Source organism: Triplophysa rosa, linkage group LG15, assembly GCF_024868665.1.
Source record: "Triplophysa rosa linkage group LG15, Trosa_1v2, whole genome shotgun sequence".
In the NCBI taxonomy this organism is placed as follows: domain Eukaryota; kingdom Metazoa; phylum Chordata; class Actinopteri; order Cypriniformes; family Nemacheilidae; genus Triplophysa; species Triplophysa rosa.
The window spans coordinates 17,134,679-17,161,403 of NC_079904.1; the positions used below are offsets into that span (position 1 = coordinate 17,134,679).

Below are 26,725 nucleotides of genomic sequence, written 5' to 3' on the forward strand. Positions count from 1 at the left end.
AGTAAAAGCAGACCCTTCGATTAGAAAAATAACAGCAATATGTCCTTCCTGCCCTTTCATTCGAATCGATTTCTTTGTTTACAGTTCCTGTTCTTGAGACGTGGCAGCTTTGTGTGAGTTCTGTCCCTGAAAAAGCCCATTGATTCCAAGCATACCAACACAGCCCACTTCAAACCTGAGAGAGAGAGAGACTTTTCTGTCTCATTCAAAGTTTCTACATCCTTTCTTTGGCTTCAGTCTTGTTTTTCACTAAGAATATCCAAACATCCTTAAGCAAGACTGTACCGAGGAAGGCGGGACGAGAGCCGTGAGGGAACGGCGCGAGGCCGGCGACGCGAGTGATAATGAGTGTCAGCTGCGCGTTGCACCGGTCTCGCATCTCTCACGGAGGAGCTCCGGAAGAATAAAAGGACGAGCGACAGGCGTGTACGACGAGAGAGGACCAGGCCTGGACATTATGTTAAGTTTTATTTATGTTTGTGTGTACTTTCGTTTTCTTGTTTGTTTATTTTATTATTAAAGGTTGGTTATCATTTGTCGGTTCCCGCCTCCTTCCCTCCTTACTTTGAACAGTATTACAAAGACAAATTTGCACAAGAAGCGAAAGGTTTTCAGAGAATATATCTTGAATTATGATTACTTTCCTACCCCACTGACAAATTGTGTTTCGTGTTTAAGCACAGAGAAACACTTACTTAGGTTTACAATTCACAACAAGATATAAATATTTGCCAGCAAGGTCATAAAAATAAACTATTCCCAATGTATTACCCTGTATATTCTCTGAAAACAAGTCTTGTTGTGTCCAAACAAGTGTTTTTAAGAAGTTTATACATTTTTACTGGAAATCAAGACAAAAACACTGATTACTTTGTTGCGTCTCAAGCAAACAAGAGCAATGAACAAAACAAAAATCGTCTGGTGGAAATGCTTATTTTTCTCTGCTTCTATAGTCCTTTATGAGCGGCCATCGATTTAGTTTTTACTGGACCTCCCCACAAACGTCACTTTTTATCGTAGCTTTTTCCAACACGCACATGCGCAATCTGATTTCTGCCTCATTCCCCAAACCCCTGCTCTGCCATATGGATGAAATCACTTGTGTTTTGAAGTTAAGCTGCTGTTGTTGCCACTGTTACCTGCAGCAGTGCCCACAGCCAGATGTTCTTAGGGGAGGATTAAATCTCTATTTCTATCGGCTTAAGTGTGTGTGTACCCACGTTTGGAAAAAGGCAGAAACAAAGATGAGGCTTGGCTGCATGAAAGCAAAGACTGCATGTTCTGCTTTAGTCACTAAAGAAGTTGTTCTGTTATGTTGATGTATGTGTGAGTGTTGAAGCTGGTTAATATAATGTTCTTTTCTGTTTATTAATGATAACTGCCTCTCTGTCCTCATCAAGCAATGAGAAAAGGGTGTTGGTTTGATGTGATGCAGTAGAATCCATACAGAGATAAATCGCAAGTGCTGGCAATGCGTCACTTACTCTGTGTGTGTGTGTGTGTGTGTGTGTGCGTGCGTGTGTGTGTGTGTGTGTGTGTGTGCGTGTTACGCCAGCTTTGCAGTAGATTCTTGGTGCTGAAAGGTAATTAGTCCCGTATGAGTGTGTTTGTGTGTGCGAATCGGTTTATCTCGTGAATCTGTCATGAGAGTAATTAAATGCACAGTAACACCTGGAGCAGGCGAATAAACCTCCAATCGTCCGTACTGTCATCTCTATTCCCACTCACACATACAATAAACCACACACACGCTAATATGGCATCTCTGTATCTCTGCATTGCCTATAACAGCCCATATGCCCAACGTTGAGTTCATGACTGTGTGCGTGTAGCTGTCTTTATGTGTACCTACTGCAGAGGATAATGCAGAATGTCGTAAAACACTACTGTCTGCAAAATGTGCGTGTGTACGTATCTGAAAGGGTGTTTACCTTGACAATGCGACAGTCATTTATTTTTGACGATTTTAGAAACAGCAACCATTAACGATAAAACAGAGTTCAATTTATGCAAATGAAAAGTGATGCAATATGGCGACCACCCATGGAAGTGCATATCCAGCACCTGACGCATTTGGATACACCAGTCAATAGCAATGCCTAGCAACAAACAGCAACGAAGAAATTCGATTTGACCCGAAACTGAAAGTGCGAAATGGCAACAATCAAAGGTATTCACAACCATAAAACATTTCTTGGCCCGAATCAGGTGCACCGTGGACCACACCTTTTCCTGTTTTGTCAAAGCCCTAGATTATCATGGAGGATATTGTCTTTATTGGATAATCGAAAGGCCAGACACACAGGCCAGACCCCTGCAAGGGCAAGACACAGACATGGTAACCTCTAATCCCTGCATTTATCATGCTAATGGAGAGAGAAATGTGATGATGAGCCCCTCTGTCTGATTCTCTGAGGATGTTTCCTGTCACTCCAGCTATTCGATAGCTCATTTACTAGTCCGAACGAATTAAATCTCTCTATCGCTTCAGCTGTACCTCCATATGAAATTGGAAAGCCCTGCTCTTCTTTCATCTCTCTCTGCAGGAGCTTCGCGGTTTCTCCATCATTTCTTCTCTATTTTCTATGCATTGCTTTATTCTCTCAGCCTGCTGTTCTCTCTTGATAGCGCACTCACCCTCACGTTCGCTCAGTGTAGACAGTGCACAGGTTATTCACAATGAATGAATGAATAGTGCCATGTATTTGTACTCGTTGTTGGGTTATTTTAGCAATACCTGGATACTGGGACGATACAGCATCGCTGTATGAGTCAACACATCTGATTTGATGTTATTTACATTATGGTCTTGCTATATGGCAACAGTCGTCTTGTTTGTATTTACTTCCAGGTGACATCTGCGACAAAGAACTCTCCATTTAATTAAATTGACAAGATGCTATTTTTTATAAAGAGGGATTGCATTTAGTTTTTTTATTATCATTTAACGAAAGTTTTAGTCCTTCAGCTCTATGACATAATAGACTGTTCAAATAGTAATAAATAATAATAATAATTCATATTATTATTAGTAGTAGTAGTAGTAGTAATAGTACTAGTAGTAATACATTTATATTTGTTTGTTTCTTTAGTTATTATTTATTATTAATATTTATACATTTATTATTTTTATGTTATATATAACATGTATAAATAAGTAGGTATATTTTGTATTTATTATAATAATTATTATTAATTTATATGTATTTATGTAGTTATTTATTTTTAATATTTATAAATATATTATACTTCTATTGTATATAATATTTATAAATAAGTATTTATTATAATTATTATTGTTGTTATTATTATTTAAAACTCATTAACTTATTATTATTTCTGGTGGTATAGATGTAAATATCTGTTCTGTGCAACATACTTAAATATGCTGCTTCTTCAAGGTATCAAAAAATCAGTTTGATCTCTCTTTTATTATAAACAATGCAAAATCTTATATATTTTGCATTGTGTATGAAAACTTAGCAGCTTTAAATACTTAGGAAGGAAAAAGCGAATGAAATTATTTTGTAATAATCAATTTGTTACGTTGCTTAATGCCATTTTAAGCTGTGTCGACAGGGGTTGTAGCTTAATTTCAGTTAGCCTGAGAAACATCTGAATCGGGATTCAGTCAGTGCTGTGAGTCATTAATCCTCATTCATTTTAAAAGCTTTGACTACGGTTATTCAAGCCAGTTTAGCAAAGCCGCGCCAGGAAGCTTAAGGCAATGTAAAGCACAAACTCCTGGGTCTCTTCTCATCCCGAACAGCTGCTTTCAAAACACCTCTGGAAAAAAACACCCTCATATGGGACAAAAAGTGAATGCGTTTGTGCTGCCTAACTTTGCTACTGCATTCTCTTACAGTGACTGTAATTTACTGGATGAGAATTGGCGGCGTTCCAGAGCAAAAGTCTATAGATACTCACAAAGAAACCAAATTAAACTGCCCAAAGGGGAAAAATTGTTTAAAAGAAAAGCCCAGTAAATATTGTGAAATGCTGAATAGATCCTATATACTGTACATCACAAAACATCAGCAATTTTATAAGTATATTAAACCAAAATGTGACATTTCACTCATCAAATATAATGAAAAAAACAGCTGCTTTTAAACTTTTTTTTTAGAACACTTCTTTTGGTTGGTTAAACAAAAAGTCCTCCCAAACTAACATTGTTTGAGTCATAGTTGCTGTGTCCGGCAGGTTAGAAAACAACCACTAAATATCTTATTTACAGATGTCAACCCTTCTTTGCTTTCTCCACTGCAAAATCCAGCATAACTGTTACTCTGACCATTTGACATCGTGTGTGTGTGAGTGACAGGGAAAGCATTTTAAAGTGCACCTACGGAGGATGTCATGATGTTTCAGAATAAAAAAGTTTGACATTAAGTTGAGGAAACTGTGTTAAAAGTCTAAAAATTGAAGTCAAAATGAACCACAGCAGCACGAGAGGCCTGAACAGGAGAAATTACAATAACACGAAAAAGCACTTAAACATACAAGTTAACAATAATTTCACACTTTACCTTAAACAGAAATCGTGTTGTTTTAAATATTGCTATTTCTACATTACCGCACATTTCAATTTGAAATCTCAATTAGATGGTTCAATAAAAACCCACACAAACAAGTTAGGTGGAGCTGTGACTGAAAATTGAAAAAAGGTATATAAAATGTTAAATGTCCAGTGAATGAAATTTAACAGGATCTAGTGGTGAGGTTGCGAATTGCAACCAACGGCTCCCTCCACCCCTCCCTTTCAAAGCACTACGACAGTCACAAAGAATTAAGATGTCGTCAGGTTTTCTTTGCCGAAGGAGATATCGTATTTACAAAAGGCACTCGAAGTTTATCTGTTTAGGGCTACTGTGAATTCCATGCAAGGGGACCCGCGGTGTATGTATATAGAAAGCTCATTCTAAGGTAATAAAAAAATAACGCTTCATTATGTAATGTCTTTTTACACATTAGAAGACATAGTTATTGCATTTCTGTCAATAGATCCTCCAAAAAAATGACATATTGGACATTTAAACATTTAAAAGAAAGCAGTTTTTTGAAGCCATGGATTAGCAGCAGTGCTTGTTTGGGTAAGTCCTGTTCATCCGTTCTTTTCAATTTCTACAAATGAAAACATCAAAAAAGTAAATACAAATGATGTAAAATGATGACTTAAAGGTACAGTGCGGGATGTTTAGTATGATCTATTAACAGAAATGCAATATAACATACAAAACTGTGTCTTTAGATGTGTATAAAAACCTTACGTAATGAAAAGTTATGTTTTTATTACCTTAGAATAAACCAGTTGTATCTACATAGGGAGCGGGCCTATCTACATGGAATTTGTTATGTTGAGCAGCCATGTTTTGTACAGTAAGCTCTAACGGACAAACAGCTCTACAGAGCGCATTTCCTATATGTTGGTCTTCGTGTGTGTTTTTAGACGCAGCTTGCGTCATCACTGAGTTGAAGACGCACAAAGTAGTAAGTCGTAGTACGGAGAGAAGGAGGAGTAGTCGTCGTCTAGCTGAAGCAATTGATTGTTCTGTCTTAGAAGTTTTGATAAAATGGAGGACCATACGTATTGTGCACAAGAGCCGACAGAGCGTGAATCTCCGTCGTCAAAGAAGCGCAAACGTGATGCTGCCAGACGAATTAGAGACAAACGGCGGCAGAAATCCAGGATAAACATCGGTGTATCTATTACCAGATGGAAGGCACTGTTGAAAGACAAATGTTTTCAAGGCGACGCCGAAGTTGCCTGTTTTCTGATAGACTGGTAAGATAATTCAACATTTTCAATGTTTCCACTTTTTCAATGTTTACCAAACAACTGTTTTGTTGAAAGGGTAACGTTAGCATTTTATACAAATGGCCATATAACCTCCGAATAATAATGTTTTTCCGTCCCTGCGGTACGTACTCCGGTTGTTCCTGACTTTACAAAGGGGGAGACAAACGTATATTGCCTTACCTGCTTGTATCACTGCTATCCGCTGTCTCAGTAGACGACATCTTTTCTTACTGTTGCGGCCACCGTCGTAATTCGAAAGGGAGGGGTGGGCAAATGACTCAGAGATTCGTTGCAAAACTATAATACAACGCTAGTGGCCGCTGATTTTCAAGAACTGCGCCTTTAACATGGTTTGTCCTTCATTAACGCTGAGAGTTCAATCTAACTAAACAACCCAAGCAGAAATGCAGGTGTAGAAATGCAGAAATAACATTCTCCGGCTGAAAGATAAACACATACTGAAGCATCTTATGTTACAGGTATCAGCAGCATTTTAACACACACGCAAGCACGCACGCACACACACATATGCAGTCGTGGTATACCTCCAATGGCAGCTTCCTGCGGCTACAACACTATTAGTATTCCACACGTCATTATTTTAATATATCACCGCATTAAATTAAATTTCCCTAAGTGCCAGAGAGAAAGAGAGAGAGAGAGAGAGAGAGAGAGTGAGAGATGGAGGTTGTATAATGGCAGAGCAGACGTCTTTCTTGCACAAGTGTGGCATACATCAACATCTCCATAATGTCAGGAAAATCAGATTCACTTAAAGAGCATTCCTACCTGCAGGCCACAAACTGATCACATACAATCACCTCCTCCCCCTCCCTCTCCTCCGCACTTCGCCTGGAGAGTCTATTGATTTTTTTTAAACTTAGCGGCGACCCCCAGACCAGCCACCTGCTTCAGGCTCAAATCACTTTGTGGCTTCTATTATTGCTCCTAGTGGCCTACGGTGCATGCCAGCGGTACTGCTCTTTGTGCACTGCATCAGTATTCTGATGGAACGGGGGAATTTTCACTAATGCAACGGAAATGACTAACTGTGTCCTGGTGGCTTTGTTGTGACATCACAACGTCTTTCAATATTAGGAAACAATTTTATGCAGTTTAAATGATTAGAATTCTTCTATGTTATTCTAAGATTATAATTGAATCTTAGCCAGCATTGAATAAACATAAATGAGCTCTTCAAGCAGTCTACTATGAAAAATAAATATTTGTCAATATTTGTTTAGTCTGGGATCCAGTTTAACCACTGAAATTATTTACAGTAAAATTCACACAAGACTAAAATGATCTCCATCATGTAACATTGTCTAATCTATTATTCAATTGACTAAGATGTGATGGGACATGCAAATATACTGCATAGTTTTTTACAATACATTAATGCATTTGGTAGATGCACATTTGATGAAATGAAACCAATGACCATTTGAGAGCAAATTCAGATTTTAACAAATGAGAAAAAACACAAAAAAAAAACAGCTGCAGAGTGAAACCAGCCGTGGGTCAACAGCCGCGCATTGACTTAACCAATAAGAACTTAAACTCTCAACCATATTGAAGCAATGGACACTGAACTGTTTCCATCACGGGCGAATTATAAAGCCTATATGAGGATCTGGGGCAATTGGGTCAAATAATTCAATGCCTCATTCGTGGTGGGCTTGACTAGTAATTCAGCTGAATCTAATGTGGCAGTTGATGCATTTTTCACTTAATTTCTCTCTCTCTCCCTCTCTGCCTGTCTCCCTTCATTGTCTCAGTAGTTTACAGATTGACACTGTGAAACCTGTGCTGTGATTGGGCCTTAAGAATGTATGGTCGGATACAATGAACACATGTTTAAAGGGATAGTTCACCCAAAAATGAAAATTCTGTCATGAATTACTCACTCTCTAGTTGTTCCAAACCTGTATAATTTTCTTTGTTTGGTTGAACACAGAGAAAGATGTTTGGACGAATGCTTGCAACCATACAGTTCTTGGACTCCATTCACTACCATAGTAGGAAAAATTGCAATGGTGGTCAAAAGTGCCCCAGAACTGTTTGCTGTCCTACATTCTTAAATATCTTCTTTTGTGTTCAACAGAACAAAAATATAAAGAAATGTTTCCTACCATGGTAGTCAATGGGGTCAAAGAACTGTTTGGTTATAAGTATTCTTCCAAATATCTTTTCTGTGTTCATCAGAACAAAGACATTTATACAGATGTGGAACAACTCGAGGGTAGTAAATAATGACAGAATTTGTATTTTTGGGTGAACTATCCCTTAAATAGAAAACATGATATTTTGAAATATACTATACCACTGATGTATTCAGCAACTTGATCCACGCTGAAAAATAACATTGTGAGGTTATTAACATACAGACATCTTAAAGGAAAAATAGCCCTTAGGGTACACAGCACAAGTTGACCCCAGTGCATTTAACACAAAGTGACCACAAGGGCCCGTATGACCCCCGGGGTCAAACAGACCAACTAACCCCTCAATGCTGTCTGTTTTCATTGTTTTCGTATATTATAAGGTCTTTCACAACAGGGTTAACTATAGTGATGAATAAAGAAATCTTTGGGCCTTGAGGCGAGACCGTTTTTAAATAATGCAGTAGCAGAGCACATGAATATTCCTACAAGCTGCGATGGTTTGCTGAGGTGTCGAAACAGGCTGAAAAAAAAGACAGGAAGGGCAGAGTCTATGTGAAGGGTAAAGACCCCCGCTGTACGTTCGCCTTGCGAAGGGTACATCTGTCCGCCAAATTACCCACCCCTGCCCACACCGGGAATCCGTGCCAGGGAAAATCACTCTGCCCGCACAATAATTACAGCTGCATTCTAATGCTTTTCCAGAGAAATATATTGCAGCTGACAGACATATCGGAATGTGGGTTATCTCTACGGTTCACCATGCTAACATGATTCCACATCTAACCTCCCCCACTAGCCGTTTTACTCCATTTCTCATCTAAACACACACACACAGTCTCGAAAACTGATCACTACCTCTGTAGGCTGCCGTTTCTGTTCATCATGCAATAAAGCGAGGGAATTTTCTCTGTCTCTCTCTGACTCTATTCCCCCAAATCATTTCACTCCAATTTAATCCTGATGGTCTTTGGAATTGCCCTGTTCCATTAAACCCACTTTGTGCCACTTTGCTATCAGCAGTGTGTGCGATTGCGACTGTCATTAAACTTGGGAGGGGCTTAGCTAAATCTGCCGGGGCTCACCCAAGTCTCCTGGTGTCAAGTGGCAGTGTGTTAGTGTGTGTGCAGACTTCGTGTGAGGGCATCTCATTTAAAGACACAGGGTTATTAAACCCCCGCCCTATCAACACACAGAGAGGCCCATCTCTTATCTGCCAGAGGCTAATGTCATTAAGGCATTGAGCTAATTGAAGATTTCCTATCGTAACATTAATACACACACATGTGGTGGATAGGGAGTGTCTTTGTTTTTCAATCATGGGAGGTCTGAGGGGAAAAAGATTGTGGAAGTGCTACTAAGCCAACACACACACACAAGCACATTGTCGAAAATATCAATGAGTAACCGAATATCATTGAGTAAATTAAACCAGTTGACCAGTTTATTAGCAAACAAAACATTATATGTAATGTAAAAAATGCTATTTTTACCCTGCAAATAAATGTTGGGACTTATCTATCTTATAATCATTTTTATTGCAAAAAAACAGGCCTTTTCCTCAGAACTACAAAGAGCAATGCACATGTGGAAAATTTGTTTTTGTTAAAAGTGTCGTTTCATCTGACTGATTGTATGGCATTAGAAATTGGACAAAACTATGTGAGCGTGTAAACACAGTGCGCAAGCAGATTACAGCTGCGCGAGCACACTGAAAACGCTCGCACGTAAAATGTAAACCTGTAGAGATCGCAAATCTCTAATTTGAACACAAAAATCAAGATTGTGCATGTAAATCAAGACTTGCGAGGGGAAATAACAAACCCCTGAGTCAAAGCAGATTGCTCGCGCACACAGTATTGACTGCAAATGCTACTATACGCGCGCGCGTATAGTAGCATTCGGAGTCATTTTTACTTTTTGCACTAAGGGGGCGGGACACTGTGATTTTGTGACAACAAATGCCATTGGCCCTACTCCTTTCTGGAACTCCTGTTGTGATTGGCTGTTGCTGCCGCCCTCAAGTCCATGACAGAACAGGAGAGATGGCAGGAAATTGGGAAAAATAGGATCTGAGGAATTCACATTAAGTAATATTTTATATGTTGGCCCAAATGCAGGAAAATTAATGTGTGCTTCTTTAGAAAAGGCCAATGAAATTGGCGAATGAAATTTGCACGACGGACTCCGCCCCCGGATATCCGGGTATAAAATGGAGACGGCGTGCTGCATTCATTCACCTTTTGTTCTTCGGAGCCTTCACACTGATCGACTTCGAGACTTCAAACTCTACACCGAATTACTGCTGGAAACTTATGATGTGGTGCAGCGGACTGTCCCTTCCTGCAGCGACTTCCCCTGGGCATCTCAGCAGTTCCAGAAGTGTTTGAGTTTTTTTCTCTAAAAGAGCAAATTTCTACAGCGTGGCATGTCCCGCTGTTCTCCTGGGTGCAATACACGCATCGAGGAGGGGGACGGACACGAGGTCTGCTTCCAGAATGCTGGGGCAGCCCTTGTGGATATGTCCTGCCCGCACTGCGGGCGGTTGACGATTCAGACATTGCGTCACGGGTGGCTGTGTTCCCACACTTCCCGTTCCATGACAACAGTGGCTACAGCCCTGCCGTCCGCTACGGTGAGCAGCGAGGGTGATTTGAGGATTACTGTGAGCGCTAATCCGTTTGCACCTCGTCTCGCTCGTCTGACCATTCCCCATGAGATGGTCCCACCATCTTGTTCCTCAACCACGTATTCGGAAATGGTGCGTGATGATGAGATGTCCGTTGCAGCATCGGAGGGTGACTTACTGGCATCTGACTCCGACGATTGCTCGGAGCTCCCTCCCTCGGGGGGTCGAGCCCAGGAAGAAGCGGACGTCGAAATGTCAGCCATGCTTTCCCAGGCCGCCGGCATTGGGTTGCAGTGCACCGCACTGCCTCTCCCAACGCCCGCAGCTGGATACATGGTACCTCGGGTACCATGGTACCACGCCCCCAGTGCCGTGTTTTCCTGGAAGTTCATGAGGAACTTAGTACAGCTAGAGGATACGTCGATGTCCCCCAGGGGCTCGACCAAGACTCCCGTCCAAAGCATGTAGGTTTTTTCGGCATCTTAGGTGTCGAGAGCTTACTGTGCTGCGGGCCAATCTGTCCCCTCTCTCCACGCTATGGCCATCCTGCAGGTCCATCAGGCCAAGGCGTTGAGAGAGCTCCACGAGGGTAAGACCGACCCAGCGCTTATGCAGGAACTCCGCGCCCTCACCGACCTCGCTCTACGGGCGACCAAGGTGACCGCGCGGGCCCTGGGTCAGGCGATGTCCACACTTGTGGTCCAGGAGAGACACCTCTGGCTGAACCTTGCACAGATGAGTAATGCCCAGAAAGTCAGCTTTCTCGACGCACCCATCTCGCAAGGGGGGGCTGTTTGGTGATACTGTCGAGCCGCAGTTCTCGACAGTAAAGGAGCAGACAAAGGATATCAAGCATATCCTCCCCCGCCGCGACTCGGCCGCCCTCTGGCCGTCAAGATCCCGTGCACCGTCTGCTTCCCAGCAGCCCTGGTCCTCTTTGACACCCTCCGGCTCCGGCGCCCCCCACTCAGGCGTCCCCTCGGAGGAAGAAGACATCGAAGAGGAGACCACCACCTCGTCAGCAGCCGCGGCGGAAGCCGAAGCGGCCCTCATGGGAAGACCCCAGGGAGATCGAGAATACAGGCCCGACCCCAGCCATTCCATCGGTGGTTGGTCGATCCGGGATGGTTCCTGCCCCGTCCCAACAGCCCACTTCTAAGAGTTATCTCTCTCTCTGGGTGTTTATCACAGCCGCTCTCACCCTCTACACGACGGTGTTCGGCAACTTGACGTTGCATCACGGCGAGACCCAATGTTGAGGTTAATCAGCAGCCTAAGCACTCTCAATCGACGGTGCGTTGTGCTACATCATCGTCTGGGTATTATCACAGCCGCTCTCACCCTCTACACGATGGTGTTCGGCAACTCAATGTTGCGGCGAGACCCAATGTCGAGGATAATCATCAGCCTAAGCACTCTCAATTGATGGTGCGTTGTGCTACATCACCACCAGGCAGGAAAAAGAGCAGAGCCGATCTCCTCTCCGAGGGTCCCCCCATGGCGAGGGATCCGCACTGCCAGCCATCGAACCACCCCCTGGGAGGTCGATGAAGCAGAATGTACCCCTAGCCTCCCTGTCTCGGTCCCTGGGAGCCTGACAAGAGCTTCCCAAACCATCAGGGTGACTACGGGATACGATCCATCTTGGCTACGTGATCCAACTCCCCAGATGCCCGCCCAAGTTTCGGGGCATCCTCTCAAACCTCAGTCAGAGGCAAGGATGCTCCTGTGCTTCATAGAAATCGACCTGAAGGACGCTTACTTTCGTGTCTCGATTCTCCCTTGTCATCGCCCGTTCCTACGGTTTGCTTTCGAGGGTCGGTCATATCAGTACAGAGTCCTCCCTTTCGGTCTGTCCCTGTCCCCACGAGTCTTCACGAAGATCGTGGAAGCCACCCTCACTCCCCTCAGGGAGTGTGCGGGTACTAAACTATCTCGATGACTGGCTCATCTTGATACACTCGCGAGATCTGTTATGTACACACAGGGACCTAGTGCTTCGGCACCTAGATCGATTGGGACTACAGGTAAACTGAGAAAAGAGCAAGCTCTCCCCTGTGCAGAGCATCCTCTTTCTTGGTATGGAACTCAACTCTGTCTCCATTACAGCGCAACTGACTACACAGCGTGCTCAGTCAGTGTTGAACTGCCTGGAACATTTCAAGCAGTCAGCGGTCCCCCTGAAACAATTTCAGAGGCTCCTGGGACGGCATCCTCCTCGGGTTGATGCACATGAGACCACTCCAACACTGGCTACAGTCTCGGCACGGATGCTCTAGCGCACAGCTGGCCGTGGGACAAGCGGAAGTATGCCTTCCCCCCAGTGAGCCTGAGACCCTGTGCAAGGTCAGGGAAGAGGAGCATCAAATGCACTAGTTGTGCCATACTGGCCCAACCAGACTTGGTTCTCGGAGCTAATGTTCTTGATGACAGCTCCCCCCTGGCCGATTCCCCTGACGAAGGACCTGCTTTCCCAGGGGAAGGGCACGTTATGGCAGGCCAGACCTCTGGAACCTCCATGTCTGGCCCCTGGATGGGACAAGGAGATCCTGAGTGGCCTACCCCCTCAGGCTAGGGCCCTGGCCACTAGGCGACTATACACCGATACGTGGTGCCTCTTCTCATCCTGGTGCTCTCGGAGTTGCTCGATCGGGAACGTGCTTTCCTTCCAGAGACTCGAGAGTAATCTCTCCCCTTCCACACTGAACGTGTATGTAGCCGCCATTACCGCTCATCACGACCCAGTTGCTGGTAAGTCTCTAGGACAGCACAACCTGATCATTTGGTTCCTAAGGGGCGCGGGAAGGCTTTGTACCCTCTTGAGACCTTGATGCGGTCCTGGATCCCCTCGGAGATACTGCTCTTTCTCACCTCACGATGAAGACGGCTCTCTGGATGGCGCTCAAGAGGGTAGCGGACCTACAAGCATTCTCCGTGTCCACAGATTGCCTAGAACTCGGGCCCGGTGATTCTCACGCTATCCTGAGATCCCGGCCCGGCTACGTGCCCAAAGTTCCCACCACTCCCCCTAGACACCAGGTGGTGAACTTACAGGCGCTCCCCACCGGGGAGGAAGACCCAACCCCAGGAGCTCTGAGCCGCAGGAGCTCTGAGCAGCTCTTTGTCTGTTTTGGAGATCAACAGAAGGGGAGGGCTGTCTCAAACAGAGATTGGCACACTGGATCATGGACGCCGTCACTACCGCGTACCTGTCCTAAGATCGCCCGTGCCCACTGGCAGTGAGAGCTCACTCCACGCGGAGTATAGCCTCCTCGTGGGCACTGGCTCGAGGTGCCTCTCTGGTAGACATCTGCAGAGCTGCGGGTTGGGCTACACCCAACACCTTCGCGAGGTCCTACAGCCTCCGCGTAAAACCGGTATCAGCTCGAGTCTTGCAGGGCATCAGGTAAGACTGGCGGCCGGTAGGGTGTACGCCTATGACAGTACCTTCCCCCCTTTCTTCTAGGTGGGTCAGAGTAATAATTTAGCCTCCCTTCTTTCCCCACTGGGTGAAGAACAGGCTAAGCAAGCACCTCCTGCAGGCAGCCTGGGCAGAGCAGCCCTGCCCCTTAGGCCGGGTACCAACTGAGTTATCCACAACATAGCTCTAACCGGACCTAGTGCTACCGGACGTTGTAACCCCCCAGCAGGGAGGTTCCGTCTGATGTATCCTCATGATTGGTTCCCACCTTGGTAACCCATGACCTTCCCTAGGTGGACCTCCACCTTGCGGTTAACTCCTTCAGTCCGCACATTTCTCTCATGACTTCTCCCCTAACGGCGAGACCATGTTGGTATCTCCACTAAACTCCTCCCTACGGTAGGAAGTGGTCTCTGTAGCGCTTCCCCCACTTGAGGAAGTAGCGCTTACCCAGTGGCCTTACGGTACCAGAAGAAAACAAGGCCACCGCCTGTGAGGTAGGACCCCCTACCTACCCACTGGTAGGTTACAATTTCGCAGTAGCGCTTACGGCTGACACGCCCAGGCCAGTCACCGACGCTTCGCTAGAGATTGTGACAGGGCACAGCGTTGTGGCATTTTCCATAGGAACCCCATCTGTCGGCTCGACACAACGTCGAGAGACCGACAGAAAGGGAACGTCTTGGTTACGGATGTAACCTCAGTTCCCTGATGGAGGGAACGAGACGTTGTGTCCTTTATGCCACAACACGTGCTGCCCGCTGCAGCAGTCGTGAGAGGTTCTCAGGCTCCTCAGAACAAAGGTGAATGAATGCAGCACGCCGTCTCCCTTTTATACCCAGATATCCGGGGGAAGAGTCCGGAAATTTAATTCGCCAATTTCATTGGCCTTTTCTAAAGAAGTCGGAAGCGATAGGTTCTCAAGGACGAACCCCATCTGTCGGCTCGACACAACGTCTCGTTCCCTCCATCAGGGAACTGAGGTTACATCCGTAACCAAGACGTTTTGTGTTCAAGTTAGAGATTTGCGATCACTACGTTTACATTTTACGCGTGAGCGTTTTCAGTGTGCTCACGCAGCTGTAATCTGCTTGCGAGCTGTGTTTACACGCTCACATAGTTTTGTCCAATTTCTAACGCCATATTCATGTTATAAATTATACCATACACATAGGCAGAGAGAGAGAGAGATCTGCAGGAAATGCTACCTGAGCTCAAAGAACTCAAATACAGCGCAAGAGAGAACTCAGTGAAGTGTGAAACTCTGCAATGGAACAAATTATCTAAAAGTTTTAAAGGAAATAAGTGTTGGAGAAATCTGAAGGAAACAGGACTAAAAACTCAAACTCAAATCTAAAATGAAATAAAAACTCAATATTTACTACATTTAATATGTGGTTAATGCAAATTGTTTGTTTTAATAATAGTTCGCTGAAAAATAACATTCTGCCATCATTTACTCGCACATCACTGTCTTTTGTTTGTTTGTTTTTTTAAGTGTATTTCTTATACAACACTCTCAGATGGCTTCAGAAGCTCCAGTCTCCAACTAACTGCATAGCAAAGGCATGAATAATCCATTTATTTTTGTTTGACAAGAAAAATGTGTCTGCTAAATGATTAAATGTAAATCTAAAATGTAAATGAGAACCGAATTTTGAGTAATTTTAAGTAAAAGAAAACTTAAAAAAAAATAATTTGGGGGGATTACAGTAACAATTTCAATTGCAGACAACCGAAGGGTACCAGTTGTGTTATACAATATGTGAGGTAAATATTTGTACATGCATGCTTGGATTATTTTTTTCTGTAGGGTTTACAGTATGATGCCTTACTAAGACTATTTACCGTATTCTGTCATTCAGTGATCTCTCCATCCATCTTTGGCACTTTCTCTATAGTATCCACATCTCCATCTTTCTCTCATGCATGCTGAGACTTGGTCATTTATCCTGTGGTGGTCAGTGTGGCGGTTTAAAAGGGCCCTGCTCAAACTCACGCATACACACACAGTGTTCCTATGATGGAATGCACGGGTACAATGAAGTGTCTGGGCATTAGACCCTGACTGTGCACCAGGGACGGAAAGGCCGAGTGTTTCCTTGTCTTGCTATTTACATTACATACAAAAAACGAGAGAAAAATGTTCATCTCTTTTTCAGCACAGATACGTACACACAACTCTGAATCCATCCCTGCGCACAGAGATAAGAATGAAAAAATAGATTCGTAGATGGAATTCCCCATACAAGCAAGACAGAGGGAGAGAGAGCAAGCTGCTGAAAGTCATTCTGAGCAAAGCCGCAGAGTGGATTTCCCAGGCAACTATTCAAAAAACAGAATCAGTTTCCTACAGTACAAGGGCAAAAGGCTTTGCAGGCGGAGAGCGCAGCGCTGGCAACTTACAGGAGAAATCTCTCCCAGCCAGGGCAATAACACTGAGAGATCGCCTGTGACATTTCGCTGTAGCTCCCTGGCATGTAATCAGTATGGAAAGACACCCAGGCTCCCGAGCTCAAGGCTGATCTCCTATCTGTCCAGGCTCTCCGAGATGCATTTACCACTGTTGACTTTCATGAATAAACACATAAACATATATAGGCTATAGAGTTCCTGGCTGAAGGACAGAGTGAGTGGTATAGAGAGGGTGTGGAGGAAGGGTTGACAGGTTGGAATTGTAAGGTTTAGGTGTTGGATGCAGGTGTCGGCACATCTGGATCTGGCACCGGCTTGATTTCCCTGATTCAAACGAGCTGCGAGCCAGCTGACACACTTTGGACAAACCATCACACCACAGATGTGTCATTCAAACAGAAGAACACCATAACATGCAGCCATAACTGCAAAACTATAGGAAATGATAATCTTGTATGTTCATTCTCCCTCTCACCAAAACACATTTTAAGTAATCGTAGTAACAGTGATGACGACAAGTGAGATGTAAGATCTGATTGTGTGGAAAAATCGGTGAAATTAATTTTAACTTGGGTTAAATGTTGCTGAGAGCACTACACACTATTATTGGTAACTGAAAACATTGCTTGATTAACCAAATTATTTAAAGACCCCATGAAACCACGTGCTTTAAAGAGATAGTTTACCCAAAAAAGAAAATTCTGACAACATTTACTCACTCATGTCATTCCAAACCTGTATGGCATTCGTTCTTCCGCAGAACACAAAATAAGATATTTTGAAGAAAGTTGGTAACTGAACAGCGCCGGCACCCATTCACTTCTATTGTATGGACACAATTCAATGCAAGTGAATTGGTGCCAGTTAACAACATTCCTTCAAATATTGTCTTTGGTGTTCTGGGGGGAAATTCAAACAGTGAGTAATAGGTGAGTAAATGATGGCAGATTTTTGTGAACTATCACAATATGTAAGATTTGTGCGATAAAATTCACAAAAACAACTAGTACAGTGTTAAGTATTTGGTTCTTTTGTGTACTTAAATTATCACAAATAATTTCAATGTTTCAATACAGAGAAATTCGCTATTTTAACCATTTTACATCCTCATTGTGTCTGTCGATAGTGTCATGTCCACGTTTCCACTTTTACTGCCGTAAAAATTCTGCAGTTGTATGACATCAAAGTTTCACAAAAGCGATTCGAAAGCAGTACTGTTATGTTGTTCTCACGGCACTTCAGTGTAATACGCCATTGTGAGTCCCATCTGTCCTTCTCCAACTTTGTTTCAATAGAAAAATGCTGGCACAGGAACAAAAAATGCATTCGTCGAACCATTTCATGATGTCTTTAATACACAAGCGCACAAGGGACAGCCAATGCAAAGAACTTGGTTAGCACAGATTCTGTACAGACCAAAAACTGACACCCTACAGACCTTTTGGACATCTCTGGAACAATGTAGATAACCATAAATGAAAGACTTCAGCAACTCATTTAGTTAATTCAGACAAAACCACGTTAACCATTTTGAGCGTCTCAATAAACAGCAGAAGCGGCGTTATACTGACTACAGCCGTGTCGTGTCTTGCCCTTAGGCTAATATCTGACAGAGAGAACCACCAACTGGCAGCATATGCACACCGCCATATCCCTGACAAATCTACACTGACATTAGCGGAGCAAACCTCAAATCTTTGATTGTGTGTGGGTATATCTCTATGTGTAATTGTGTAAAGCTTTGCCATTCCTGTCCTTACATATAACAAACGGTAACAGCTCACACAGACTGTGGTTCCTCCCCCTCTCACGGCCGCTGCGAAGAAATACGGGCGTTTCATTTCAGCTGGATAATGGTGCTCAGAGAGGGCCGCGCATACTAAAGAGATGAAGCCCACTCTGATATACAAGCACACCGGGGCCCCACTGAGCAGGTCACGCTGAATCTTTCTTTCCCTCTCTCGAGTGGATGAAAGAAAACAGATTAAAACCAGTCGAGAAAAAAAAAAACTGTAAGAGCTGAATTAATCAAATACATTTTGTTGTTCGAAAAAAAGCAATTCAGGCCTCAGGTCAAGAGACCATTTTGTACCTTCTGAATTTCCTGCTAATTCTCAAGCAACAAAGACAAAAGGTTTTCTTTCATATGGAAGCAGAAGTGACACTAGACTAGGTTACAATCATGTTTTTTGATGCTATGTGGACATCAACTATTTACAAATTGTTACAAAAGAAGAATTGAAGAAGAATGTTTTAAAGCATAAATGCACAAAAGGCAGAGATGTAAAATACAGGCCTAAAAAATGGCATTTATTATTCCTTTTCCATTTCAGCTCTTTTCTAATCTCTGCTTCTTTCCCATCGCTGTCTATAAACGTCAGAGGTAAGCTGGAACACAACTGGGATCTGGTGATGCAAAGCATAAAACATGGTAAGTGGGCATCAAATAGTCTCAAAAAAGATTCAGACCCAGGAGAGTAATTGAAGTGCGAGTTCAAGTGTGTATGGGGGTAAATTAGACTAGAAAAAAACTGATTTAATTGAAGTGTTAATGTACTTAGACTGTTGCACGTGCCGCATTTTGAGTTTCTCCCACAATCTCTGTTTGCAATGCAGCACATCAAACCCGCTGAGGAGCGGGTCTCTCCCAGGACTAAATTATCAACCATTGACTTTTTGTCTGACTTTTTCCTCCCTTTTGTTTCTAAGGGTGAGCTGAAGTCAGCAGAGCGTTGCGTTCCTCTATACTGCAGTGAGAGATGGGACCGCAGCGCCCGTTGAGGGCGAGTTAATTTGTCTGATTCAGACAGAAAACATAAGCCTGCTTCTTTGTTTATTGTTCATGGAATAGGATTTAAATAGTCAGACGGGGAACCGGTGACTGGTTTTGTGGTAAATGAATGTCAGAGGAGGAGAACTGGTCCTGTATGGAGAAATTCACGGTCATGAGTTCTACTGAAACCGCAGCCCTCTGCAGTCAGTGTGCAACTGTTATGCAAATTGTTAGTTATGTACTCGAAGGCAAATTCAATAGGCAAGAACAGAGGAACAGAAGGCCGGAGGGGACCTGCTTAAAGTGTGGTAGTGGGGGGAGGAAGCAAAATGAACAATATGAGACGTTGTGTTGGTCTACTATAAAAACCATGTTGGTTGGCTAGGTTGAAAATTGGGTGATTTCAGTTCAATTTGGACACGACCATCATCTCGATATCAAAATACGTCCCAAATCTTGTTGTTTAGGTTGCTTAAAAAGCCTGGTAGGTGTACCACCACCCAAACCACAACATAACCTATGAGATTTTCAAAGGGGATGCTAACTTGTTTGTCTGCTTAAGTGTTGATTGATGTTTCTGTGTCCATTTGGATCCATAGAGCTGTACAAACAGATATTTGCCATTTCAAGAAGATTACTGGGCAGTTTAGCAGGTGTCAATGTATAACCTGTGTACAGTACATCTGCTCTGTATCAAAACCTAGTGATCTGGCTATGGCAACATTTTAAACGCATCATGAGTATGCTTACGACACAGGGGCAGTTTCTAATGCCAACTTAATTGTGCTAAGATTGGCCAATTAGAGCATGCCATGCATCTTTTGCACAGATGCCAATCCCAGAACACATAGCGACCAGCTCATTAAATCCAATGTGGGTATGTGAAATTTTGATTATAAACATACTGTAAACTAAATTAACTGAGTCTTATGCTTATAAGAGCATTGTTATTAGATTAGCATGTTGCTAATGTAAAATGCTATTGAAATTATGTGTGAGTGTATGTGTCAACAGCACTGTTTGTGTGGCGTGTAGAATTGCTTCCTATATAGGGCATTTCAGAATGGTCACTCATTAGGCTCTATGACCAGCCTACTTAGACAGCAAGGTAGTTCTCTATTATTTGAGTCAAAGCTATAGTGTCACAGACATTGTACATACATAGACAAGTAAGTAAGGGGCCTAATGCTTAACATCAAAGCACAATACACACAACAAATCTCATGATGGAAAAGTTGTGACCCATAATTACAGCGGCTCTGCCCTCAGGCTCACCATGTCTATAGTCCGATGCCATCCTGTGGGTGAGGCCGTTCCTGAGCTCTAATTAGTGGGAGCAGATAATGTCACACATAACAGACGGATCAATACGGAGGACGAGGAACAGCAGTCAATGCCTCTCCATGCTGGCCAGATTTCCGAGAAGGGACATCCCCCACTTAACAGCTCTACTTCAGGAATCCCCAGCACCTCATGCTCTGATGAAAACACCACAGGTAACACACACTTCTCTGATGACCAAAGTTCTCCATTTTGTCCATTAATATATAAACAACCTTGACAGTGCTCTCACTCATTGGCCATAATACACAGTTGTTAATTCACTTCTGTGCTTAATCTGTTCACACAGACTTCACTGATTACAGGAGTGACAACCGAATTCACTCCAGAAAAATTGGTAGTGACAACTAAATTTGTTATTAAATCTGCGTTGCATGTACAGACCTCACCTGAAAACTAGCTGATAATGATGTAGGCTATTTAAAACACATCAGTGATGTTTGTCTCTTATCTCTATGTGCAGTGGAAGCAAATCACAAGGTGTATTTGTGCATTTTCCTCATTTGGATACTTTTGCACCAGTCTATTTTTTTTACTGTAGTACTGTAGTTCTTACCAACACTGCAGTTTAGGAGTAATTCATATCGTCTAAAGAAAGTCTGCTGTTGAAAAACATGTGCTTAATATGCATAATATAAAACGGTCAGTTCTGGTCCTTGATTCTGATTGGCTGAGCGGAGTTCTAAGCCGTTATAAAATACCCCAATATATAACGGCTGACCGCACCACATAGCCTAAATATCATTTTATTTACTTTATTTTATGAAACCTTGCTAAGCATATGGAATAACCGTTTTATAAAAGCAATAAGCCCCACGAAGCAGTGGGTTACAGTGCATTTTATAACAGCTACGGGCGTTGTGGCACGCTTATTGCTTTAAAATACACTGTGCATCTGTTGGTGGCAGTTCAAAAATGTAGTGGCACTCCTTTTAGGAAAGTCTCTCAAGGTTCTGGCCATATTTTCTGCGGTCAGTCTTTAAAAGCACCAAACGAATCCAATAATTAGTTTTAACACTACATATAGTGAAACAGCAATCTGGAATGGGTTGCCTTTGAACTATGCAAGTCAAGCTCAAATGGATTAGTCCTAATTTTGCTTATACATACTGCTTCCCAGGAGACATGTCTTGATACGTGCCCGATCTCTCAGTTTTACATTCCCGCAAAACAAAATCCAGCTTGTAGAATGAATAAATGAACACAGTGTAGAGAGCGAAACAATGTTGGCTTTGAGGGTTCCCACACTCTGTGTTCAGTCTCCATGGAGATGTACTGTTGCCTGCTGGGCCCATTCAGGCAGAAAGGAAAAACCTTCGATACACATAGAAAAGTCCGGAACACCACCCAAACACAGTACAGGAAACTTATAGAATAAGCATGATATGTGATGTCGTGAAGGTGAGGCTACTACAACAGCATATTTTTAAACAACAATGTTGTGAATTTATTGTATATTGCACAAATCTATTTAGCTGTTGTGTCAAAAAAAGCTAAAGGCATTAGGAAAGTTTTATATATACTGTATATTTAGTAAAAGTTTTGATTTCCCTCACATGTATGTTGTTCCAAACTAGAACTTTCTTCCTCGGAAGGGAGATAATTGAACAAAGAACTGCTTTGGTGGCCTCAATACAATGAAAGCACACTAAGACTCATTGAATTGTGCCAGCTGCCATAACAGCTTAAGTCATGTTGAGTTGACACCTTGTCACATAACGACATTAACAGCATAAAAGTTCTCTGTTGAAAATCGTTCTGCGCCTCCAGATGTGGCGTAAAAAATACAAATGATATCATGACGTGTCATGGCAGGTGGCAGAGTTTTACTTTGCAATATAACATTTATGAAATATGAGACATGGAAATGATCAGCAATCGACACATACTTTTTGCAGACACTTTAGTTCTTTATTAAATGTTTAGGTGGGTCATAAAGTCGATCCATTGTATGGACTCTACCCTATCAGGTATTTCTGAAATCATCTGTCATATTATGTTTAGAAAAAGGTAATATCGGGTATTAACATGATGGTCTGTGATTATGTGAATAGTTTTGGGTTAACTAAGACGATTTCATTGAGTAACGTGTAGGCTAGCAAGACTAGTTACCCTTTAAAAAGAATGGTCTTAAAAAGCATTCAACTAAAAATAAATGAAAATGACATCTTAACCACGCAAACTGATGCGTGACATATAAGACATTTGCACTGACCTACAAATGAGGGGCTGTCAATGAACACGTACCTGACATCTGGATCGGATAAATAAAAAACTGTGACGCTAATCTTTCTCACCCACGACATACTTACGTGTGGGAGCGTAAGGGTCAGAATAACACCGTGAAGAGCGTTGCTTTAAATCGGTTAAATAGGAACTGGCATAGCCTACAGGGACTGCTTTGCGCAACGTGTCCAGTATTTCCAGACATGATTATGACTCATTGACAAATGACTAAACACACAGGGAAAAAATACTATACCGAGGCACGATCAATGGAAATTATAATTTACGCGTGTGCCCTTCATCAAAAGAGTCCACGCTCGAAGTGGAGACGCACGGGATCCGAGATTCGTTACTTTCCAAGCCATTTTTCTACTGGCTAAACGTTTTTTTCCTCTCATTTTCAAACTGCCCCCGCTCTCCGAGCAAGCCCAACCGTCGGTCCACAGGCAGTCAGAAAATGATGCTCCCTGTCAAACCACATCATCCTCACGCGCACTCGTTCATACAGCCTCAAACATCGTGGGAACATATAGGCTACTCCTCCTGCTCAACGGTCCACAAGAAACGCTAAACAGAGACGCTTTACGCGGTCGCCGGTGAGCTGAGTCAGTTGATTGTTGGAGTGCGAGTAACGGAATTCTTGCCGCCCGGTGGTTCCCTGTGACACACGAGCGCACACACACATACGGGCGACGCGATGCGGGCTTCCGCTGCCGCGGAGCCCCTGCGGACGGATCACAAGTCCTTTTGCCAAACTCAAACCCACACAAACAACATCTACACGTCTATAATTTCACGACAGCCGCCTGCTCGTAATACACAATGTGGGGAAACCTTGCGCAAGCGTGTCTTGAACTCGTACTCGTACCCGAGCACCGATAGCGCTCGGTCAGTGCAACAAATCTTTATACGAGTGTGTGTTCATGTATACACATATAGCCTAAACCAAGCCACTGTATATGAGACCTCAGGTCAGCAGTGAATTGATAGTGTTAAATATGAAGTGTTGTAGTAAATCTCAGTTGATCAATAGCCCTCTCGCTGTCCACGCAGGACAGAACACGAATGTCAATGCAGCAAACGCCGCTCCTCTCCGATCACTCCAAATGCGCTTCGACCCGCAAACACCGTCAACTGGTGGCAGCGTTGGTTGGGCTCATTTCACCCGCAAATCAAAACCGGAATAACTGTTTAATAATAGATCTAATAGCTTTACGAGATACGTGGAACCAATGAACCGACACAACTCCATCACCAAAGCGCTGAAAGACGTTCCCATGTTCCACATGGATAAGTTTCCTTGCAATGCCATCAGCTCAGTTTTCTCTTTCCACACGTTATCGTAAACGCATCTATAGGACAATGCAGATACGAATGCACCTGATTTTTAATCTTACCTTTAAACCGGTGCGTTCAGATCCCATATTTCTCATTATAAAAATCCACGCGCAATCTGTATCCAGTCTCCACCGCGGTCCTCACGTCTGTAGAAGAGCAGTAATCCACTTTCCCATGCCGGGAACAGATAGCCACAAACCTGGACTACATCCTTTCTATCGCACACCAAAACTGATGGGATTTTTGCGCTTCTTTTACCCTTTACCCTGTTCTTTCTCTCCGCTGTTCCAGCTGAAGTTGCCTGGTTACCTCTCTCTAAAAGCGCCGCTCCCGCAGCCAATCACGAGCGCGAGTGCGCGTTAACCCGTGGCGCGCCGAGCTGTCCTGGTTTCTTGGTTTCAGGGGAAACGCAAAGAGTGGGAGGGGTGAGTGAGACTTTCAACGCCAAGAAGCTAAGATGCGCAAAAAAAATATAAAGACAGGGCGAGAATAAGTGGATGCGTGTGAGAGAGGGAGACATGGAAATCATTTTATGTGCTGACCGAGACTGACGATGCTCCTTCCAGCACAAAGTTACTTTGCACATCACCAACAGAGTAAAAGTGTGCCATGAAGAACAGGTGCACGGGGACACCACATGCAACCATAACCAAAACTCAAATTCAACTAGATTTTTGGTTTTGGCAACTAATAATCTTAAACCAGCTACCCAGTAGCCGATGGAGAGTTGGGAGTTTTGTTTTAACCTTCTGAGTCACCTCATCATGCAGAGTATTGATTTTAATTCCATCCTCTTCTCAGTTAGGGGCTGCCAAGTACACTACGCCCTTTTCACTCTCAATCACTGTAAACTGGACCAGGCAGCTTCCGGCTCCACACTGATTCAAAACAGCCGTATGGATTGCATGGTGGTGAAATGTATCCAATGAGGGAACACTCAGGATCGATGATGCCAAGCATAATCAACAAGCTATACAAATGTATTCAGAGAACTCATTGAGAGGAATGTGTTACAAATGTAACGCCCCTACTATAAAGTGCCCAAGCATCTGCAGCACTGCAGCAACATGATTTCAATTTCAGAATGTGCTTGTCATCACCCTGTTAGACAGAATTTAGCCTACTAAAGTTAGTTTATTTAGCTTTCTATATTAATGTATCTAAGTGTGGTTGGTTAGACATAAAGTCTCCAGCATGAAGTTCTTGAAGTTCAACCGTTAAGGCATGGTGCTAGCAAAGCCTATAAGTCATGGGTTTGATTTCTAGGGAAATGTACTTTTTATGCAGTTCACTAGAATTTTCATCTGCTACAAGTGTCTGAACATCATACATTTACATTTTCTATGTTCTGTAGACCCGCAACCACTTCTTCATTGTCCACCACGAAACAAAAGCAATACAATATAAAAAATACATATTTATTGTATATAAATCTTTCTTTCTGTCTTTCATAAACCCTGTACATGAAGTTAAACTCTTCTGATGTTGATAAAACTCCTTACTATTAATTAATCTTTTTGATTAATCTATCTGCCATGATTTAGTTTTTGAGTAAATGTCAAAACTTAGGAACTTAGGTTTTTACAGGTGCAGTGTTCCAAGTTTTTCTGTCTCAGGGGACTCAATTGAGTATGGTGGATGGCAGTACTGTATTTTGAACGTATTCCTGCAGGGCGGCGATATAGAGCTTCTAATGCCTTCTTTCTTTCTTTCTTTCTTTCTTTCTTTCTTTCTTTCTTTCTTTCTTTCTTTCTTTCTTTCTTTCTTTCTTTCTTTCTTTCTTTCTTTCTTTCGCCATGGAAAGTAAAACTTTATTAAATATAATGTAGAGATCACTGACAGAAAAAAAGGTTAAAGGGGAACTCTCATCACCAGTTTTCTATGCGTTAGAATTCATTTTCATTACATTCACCATAATTCTCTATATTTCACTCTCACTCAGTCTTTCATTTTTCCCAATTTCTGCTTTTTCTGTCATCTCCTGCCTTCTTGACATTTCCCTCTGTTTCCTTCCATCTCTGCTTTTGCTTCTTATTCAGTGGTGGGATGTGTATTTCATTGCCACTGTTTTTTAATGCGGAGCTGTTTTCAACCAATATTTTAATCCTCCCTGAAACCCTCCCCCTCTCACCATCCAAGCATACACAAGCCCAAACCCCCTCCTCATCCTTTCCCTCCCCTCATCTTTCCTCCATCCCTAAATCTATAGGAGATAAAGAATAAAACCAGTCCATCACATTAAAAGGACCAGAGATGATAGTACAGTATATGCTGTGACAGATTCAAGAAAACAGCTTAACCTCAGCAAGGCAATAAGAGAATCAATACAACCACAATCCTAAAATTCGATCATCCAGGTAATACACATCGCTTCGCTAGCACACTTCACATGATGCTGACCTGTCAACTCTCCTTGAGCTAAAGAACTTTGCAGGCATAATAAACACTGAGGAATTTCTTCTCAAGGTTAATGATCTTATCTGGCACCCTCATACTGAACATTTTAATGTTCGGGACAGGTATGGATGTAGAATAAGTTGCGCTCTTAGTCTAATACCATTCTGTCAATAAACATTCCAGTTTCTGTACGATGGAATTACAATGAGGACATTCCAAATGT

At 42.9% G+C, this 26,725-nt stretch overlaps 1 protein-coding gene across 4 annotated transcripts in view; it reads right to left on the bottom strand.

Moving 5' to 3' along the window:
- The window catches only part of dab1a (DAB adaptor protein 1a), a 177,877-nt gene extending 153,444 nt beyond the window's left edge, over nucleotides 1-24,433 (bottom strand). For all 4 annotated transcript variants that reach the window (XM_057352395.1, XM_057352394.1, XM_057352391.1 and 1 more), the window contains exon 1: nucleotides 24,165-24,433. The gene's annotated coding sequence lies outside the window, so the exon portion shown is untranslated. The remainder of the gene's footprint in view (nucleotides 1-24,164) is intronic.
- Between the last annotated feature and the right edge of the window lie 2,292 nt (nucleotides 24,434-26,725).